Raw genomic sequence first — 6,366 nt, 5'->3', positions numbered from 1 at the left:
GTAGAAGGTAAGGCCCCGCCCAGGCCTGTGGCGCTTGCGCCCCGGCGCGCGGCCTTGTGATTGGCGCGCTGCAGGTGCGTGCGGGGCCCTCCTTGAGAGTCAGCAAGAGAAAGGGTTCCTGCCCGGGCAAGCTTGGAGCCCGGAGGTTCAGTGTAGATAAGGAAACCAACTCTCGGATTTTTGGTTGATCTGATTTGAGCCTGAAATGCAGCCAGTAGTCGCATATAGCTGGCAAGGGTGAGGAATACTTCACAGGTGTACACCGCCAGACAAATTAAGTCCAATGAGGTTTAGCCATTAACCCTTCACAGGAGGCTGCAGGGTCTGCAAGGTCAGGTCCGTGGGCTTAGGCCAACCCAGTTTCAGTCCCCAAATCCGCCATTTAGTAGCTCTCATGGCCGTGAGAGTTACTTAACCTAACCCTCAGTTACGTGATGAGTAAAATGGGATAAAGGTACCTAACCACAATAATACCTTCCATGCATTTTTACCTAAATTACATTTGATAATAAATTCGTTTCTTGAACCCCATTTATGTATGAAAAGATGGGCTTAGGAAAGTTAGAGGCACAAACTTTAAAACAATTTCCCATGTATTATCATTTGGCCCTCAGAACAACTGTGAGGTAGGCAAGGTGACTTATATTATCTGCACTTAATAGGTAAGAAATCTGGCCTAGAGAGAATCTAAGCAACTTGTCTAGGCTCACTCAGCTGGTGTGTGGTGACACAGGACTAGTTCAGAGGTTCCCAAACCTACCTCCACATTAGAATTGTCAAGGGACCTTGTGAATGCCAGGAAGTATACTAGAAAAATTAAATCTGAACCTCTGGGAGAGGGAGTCCTGGTGGCACGGTGGTTAAGCGCTGGGCTGTTAATCAAAAGGTTGGCTGTTCGAACCCACCAGCCACTCCGCGGCAAGAGAAAGATGTGGTGATCTGTTCATGTAAAGATTACAGCCTTGGAACCCTAAAAGGCAGTTCTGCTCTGCCCTGTAGGGCCTCTATGAGTCAATCAACTTGATGCCAACAGGTTTGGGGGAGGAAACCAGGCATCATTTTTTTTTTTTTAATACGCAATTGTTTCCAATGGGCAGCCAGTTTTGAGAGCTAGAACTTAAAGCAATGCTTTTGAAACTTTAGTGTGCACACAAATCACTTAAGGGATCCTTTTATTTATTTATTTTTCTTTCTTCTTTTTCTGCGTTCTTTCCCTTCAGCAAAGCTGACATTTGCCTACTATCTAATTAGTGATTTCCCCTTCTTCTCCCTCCCTACCCTCGTAACCATCAAAGAATTTTTTTTTCTGTATGTAAACCTTTTCTTGAGTTCATATAATAGTGGTCTTATACAATGTTTGTCCTTTTGTGACTGACTTATTTCACTCAGCATAGTGACCTGCAGATTCATCCATGTTGTGAGATGTTTCACAGATTCATCATTGTTCTTTATCATTGCGTAGTATTCCATTGTGTGTATGTACCATAATTTGCTTATCCATTCTTCTGCTAATGGGCACTTAGGTTGTTTCCATCTTTTTGCTATTGTGAATAGTGCCACAATGAACATGGGTGTGCATATGTCTAGTCATGTGACAGTTCTTAGTTCTCTAGGATATATTCGTAGGTGTGGGATTGCTGGATCATATGGTATTTCTATTTCTAGCTTTTTAAGGAAGCGCCATGTCTTTCCAAAGTGGTTGTACCATTTTACATTCCCAATCAGCAGTGCATAAGAGTTCCAATCTCCCTGAAGCCTCTCCAACATTTGTTATTTTTTCTTTTTTTGATTAGTGCCAGAATTTTCGGGATGAGGTGGTATCTCCTTGTAGTTTTGCTTTGCATTTCTCTAATGGGTAAAGAGCTCAAGCATTTCCTCATGTGTTTGTTAGCCTCGTGAATGTCTTCTTTGGTTAAGTGTCTGTTCGTATCCTTTGGCCATTTTTTAATTGCATTGTCTTTTTAAGGTTGAAGAGTTGAAGTATTTTGTAGATTGTAGAGATTAGATCCTTGTCAGATATGTCGTAGCCAAAAATGTTTTTCCAGTCTGCAGGCTGTCTTTTTATTCTTTTGGTGAAGTCTTTTGATGAGCATAAATGTTTATATTTAGCAGCTCCAAGTTATCTAGTTTCTCTTCTGGCATTTGTGCATTGTTAGTTATGGTTTGTATACTATTTATGCCATGTATTAGGGCTCGTAGTGTTGTCCCTATTTTTTCTTCCATGATCATTGTTTTAGGTTTTATATTTAAGTCTGACCCATTTTGAGTTAGTTTTTGTGTATGGTGTGAGATATGGATCTTGTTTCATTTTTTTACAGATGGACATCCAATTATGCCAGCACCATTTGTTAAAGAGACTGTCTTTCCCCCCATTTAATGGACTTTGGCCCTTTGTCAAGTATCAGGTGCTCATCCCATTGCTGTCGAGTTGATTCTGACTCATAGCGACCCTAAAGGACAGAATAAAACTGCCCCATAGAGTTGCCAGGGAGCGCCTGGTGGATTCGAGCTGCCAATGTTTTGGTTAGCAGCTGTAACACTTAACCAATATACCAGATGGATAAATTTATGTCTGGGTTCTCAGTTCTGCTCCATTGGTCTGTTGTTGCACCAGTATCAGTATCAGTTGACCACCATGGCTATATAATAGGTTCTAGGTGTGAGGTCTCCCACTTTGTTCTTCTTCTTCAATAGTGCTGTGCTTATCCAGGGCCTCTTTCCTTTCCATATAAAATTGGGGATTTGTTTCTCCATCTCATAGAAAAATGCTGTTGAAATTTGCGAGGATTGTGTTGTATCTATAGATTGCTTTGCGTAGTATTGACATTTTCACAATGTTGAGTCTTTCTATTCATGAGCATGGTGTGTTTTTTCACTTCTGTAGGTCTCTTTTGGCTTCTGCAGTAGTGTTTTTTAGTTTTCTCTGTATAGGTCTTTTACGTCTCTGCTTAGATTTATTCCTAAGTATTTTATCTTCTTGAAACTTTAATATGCACACAAATCACTTAGGGGATCTTGTTGAAATGCAGGTTCTGGTTTAATATCTTTGGAGTGGCAGCCAAATTTTGAATTTCTAACACGCTCCAATCACAACAGCAAGGATTTTCAGGATGAGGATGGAGGCCCTAAGGGGCCTAGATTATGCCTGTACATATTAGATACTCTGAAGATACATTCTGAATGCCTGAATGAACCAATCAGTCCAAAAGATTCTCCTGGAAATTTGAACTAGAAAAACTAAATGAATTAGGTAGTTTTCTGTGAGGGCTGAAGCAAAAGAAAAGCATAGAGAGAAACCACTAGATACAGTTAGGGCTACCAGAAAACAACAACGACAACAAACCCACTGTGAGGGCTGAAGCAAAAGAAAAGCATAGAGAGAAACCACTAGATACAGTTAGGGCTACCAGAAAACAACAACAACAACAAACCCACTGCCATTGAGTCGATTCCCACTCATAGCAGGGTAGAATTGCCATAGGGTTTCCAAGGATGTAATCTTTATGGAAGCAGACTACCACATCTTTCTCCCATTGTGCAGCTGGTGGGTTCAAACCACTGATCTTTCAGTTAGCAGCCAAGTACTTAACCACTGTGCCACCAGGACTCCTGTCAGCTAGGGTTATGAGGGGTCATTTAGGCTGAAGCTAAAAAGAAACAGAAACAGCAAACAGTACAAGCTTGAGAAAAGGTATACACAAACCAAAAAAACTAAACCCAGTGCCATCAAGTTGATTCTGACTCATAGCGACCCTACACAGTAGAGGGTAAATCAGTGTCTTTTGGTTAGCAGCCGAGCACTTACCCACTGCATCACCAGGGTCCTTTGATTTATATAGAAGCTAAAATAGCCATGATATAATTTGCTGACAACTCGACAAATCATTTTTCCCCCACAATCATATGACAGAATTCTGAATTAGTCAGGACAGGTCAATTTATAGTGCGCTAACAAATTCACCCTAAGGTTTATTGCTACCTCACACTGCATGTCTGACATGGAGGGGCTTTTTTCCACATAGTCACTGTGACATGTTGACTTCAGCTATGGATTTATAACTGCTGAGGCAGGTAATGAGTGTGATGGAGGGCACCAAATCAGCTCTGAAATGCTTCCTGTGTCATTGCCCAGAGCTAGTCCCATGGCCCTGCCTAACTGCAAAGTGATGAGAAATGGAAGGGAACATGTGGATATTTAGTGAGTAGACACTGTTCCAATCATAAATACTCTGCATGTTGGAAAGTCCCAGAATTCTGCCTTTGGCTTTTTCTCCTCACCATGCAGTCTCCTAGGTGATCTTACCTAGTGTATAGATCTTATTTATATCCCCAGCCTGGGCCTTTCTCCTGAGTTCCTCATTCATTTACCCAGTAACTCATTCAACATCTCCATGTAGATCTCTGGTAGGCATCTCAAGCTTGACTTTGTCTACAATGAAACTTTGATTTTTACCTCCAAAGACTGCAGCTACTTGTCTTCAAGTCTTCTCATCCCAGTATACAGCAGCACCATCTACTTAGTTGCTCAGGCTAGGTGGCATTCTTAATTCTTCACCTTCTCTAACACCTGCCATCAATTTCATCATAAATCTCTATAGTACCCTATTACCAAATTACGTCTTGAATCTGCCACTTCTTGTGACATTACTACATCCTGGGCTAAGCCTCCATCATCTCTTGTCTGGATGACTGTAATAGCCTTGTGGTGCAATGGATGGTTTTTATATACCCTTTCTAGCCATGGTCTTGTAACTGCCACCAAAATATGCAAATAAGGTACTTGTGGCCCACCAAAGGGATTGGACAGCTTGCTAATAATACAAATAAGGTGCATGGCACCCTTGTGGGGGTGGGACCATGCAATTAAGGTGTATGGATCCCTAATGTGGGGATTGTTAAGTTTTGCCATTTGCTAGACTTAAAATGAGCCATCCCAGAGGTGGAAAGGAAGGAACTGACTACTACTAAGGAAGAAGAGCTAGGAGTGGAGCTTGTCCTCTGGACTAGGAATCCCTGCATTGAGACCCTCCTATACCCAGGAGACAGACAGACAGCTGTAACACTGGAGACAGCAAGACAGTGAGAAGCAGCAGCAGAGTAGTGGCGGCAGCAGAGACAGCAGAACCAGGAGATGGGGCACTGAGCTTCCTAGCCCACAAAGTGAGAAAGCTGAGTGCCTTCAGGCCAAAGCTTAGTGGCAGAAGTAGGGTGCCTCCAGGACTTAATGGCAGAGCTAAAGAGCTTGGTAACATTTGCCGGATCAGGGCAGAGGCTGGGCCTGGGGGATGAGGGTCAGAGAGAGGCTTGCCTGTGGGCACTGCTGAGAAGAGGCTGTCCAGATAGAATAACTGTATCCTGAGCCCTTCCTGATCCTGAGTTGTACCCTGTTACGTCCCTAATAAACACCATAATCCTGAGTATTGTCTGTGAGCTCTGTGTGTAATTATCCAGCCTAGCAGAGAAGTTAGCAGCCATAGATATGGCTGCTAACCAAAAGGTTAGCAGTTCGAATCCACCAGGCGTTCCTTGGAAATTCTATGGGGCAGTTCTACTCTGTCCTATAGGGTCTCTATGAGTCAGAATTGACTCAACAGCAGTGGGGTTTTTTTTTGTTTGTTTGTTTAGCAGAGAAGTAGAGAGTGCAGTGGGAGGGAGGGATGGTGTCAGAATTGGTAAAAAGATTGGAGGATGGAGGCATGTCTGACCTCTGCCTAACAGTTCAGCCTTGGGCTGTTGATGCTGATAATGACTCTCCCACCTTGTGAAGTTAGAGGTCAGATGCCATTTTTACCCTGCCATTTTTACAAGCCTGTTAACATAGCTCTGCCACCTCCTCTCTTACCCCCTATAAACCACCACCTAAAGAGCAGCCACAGTGATATTTCCAAAACCAGACTGTCATGCCCTTGCTTGAAAATCTTCTAATGGAGTCTCACTGAAACTAGGATAGAGTCCAAATTCCTTACGTGGCCTACAAGGCTGAGGTGATTTGGCCCTTCCCTCTTCACCAAGCTCCAGCCAAAAGGCTGTCTCTCTGTTCCTAGACCATGTCATGTTCATTCCTGCCTCGGGTGGGGTCTTTGCATCTTCTGTTCCTTCTGCTTGCAAAGATCTTTCCCAGGATATTTGCATTGCTGCCTCCTTCTAGTCTTAACTCAAAAGTCAGTTCCTCAAGAGGCCTTCCCTCAAGCAAAGTAACCTGAATAATTACTATCTAGCACCCTTTTGTAGCACTTAGATGAAAAAATTTATCATTTATTTACTGTTTTTATATGTTCATTGCCTGTCTCTCTCCACAAGAATATAAGTTTCTTGAAGGTAGGGACTATCTCTTCTCCTCTATGTCCTCAGAGCCTAGAATAGTGC

Source organism: Elephas maximus, chromosome 4, assembly GCF_024166365.1.
Source record: "Elephas maximus indicus isolate mEleMax1 chromosome 4, mEleMax1 primary haplotype, whole genome shotgun sequence".
Taxonomy (NCBI): Eukaryota; Metazoa; Chordata; class Mammalia; order Proboscidea; family Elephantidae; genus Elephas; species Elephas maximus.
Note: the sequence above shows the minus strand (reverse complement) of the source record.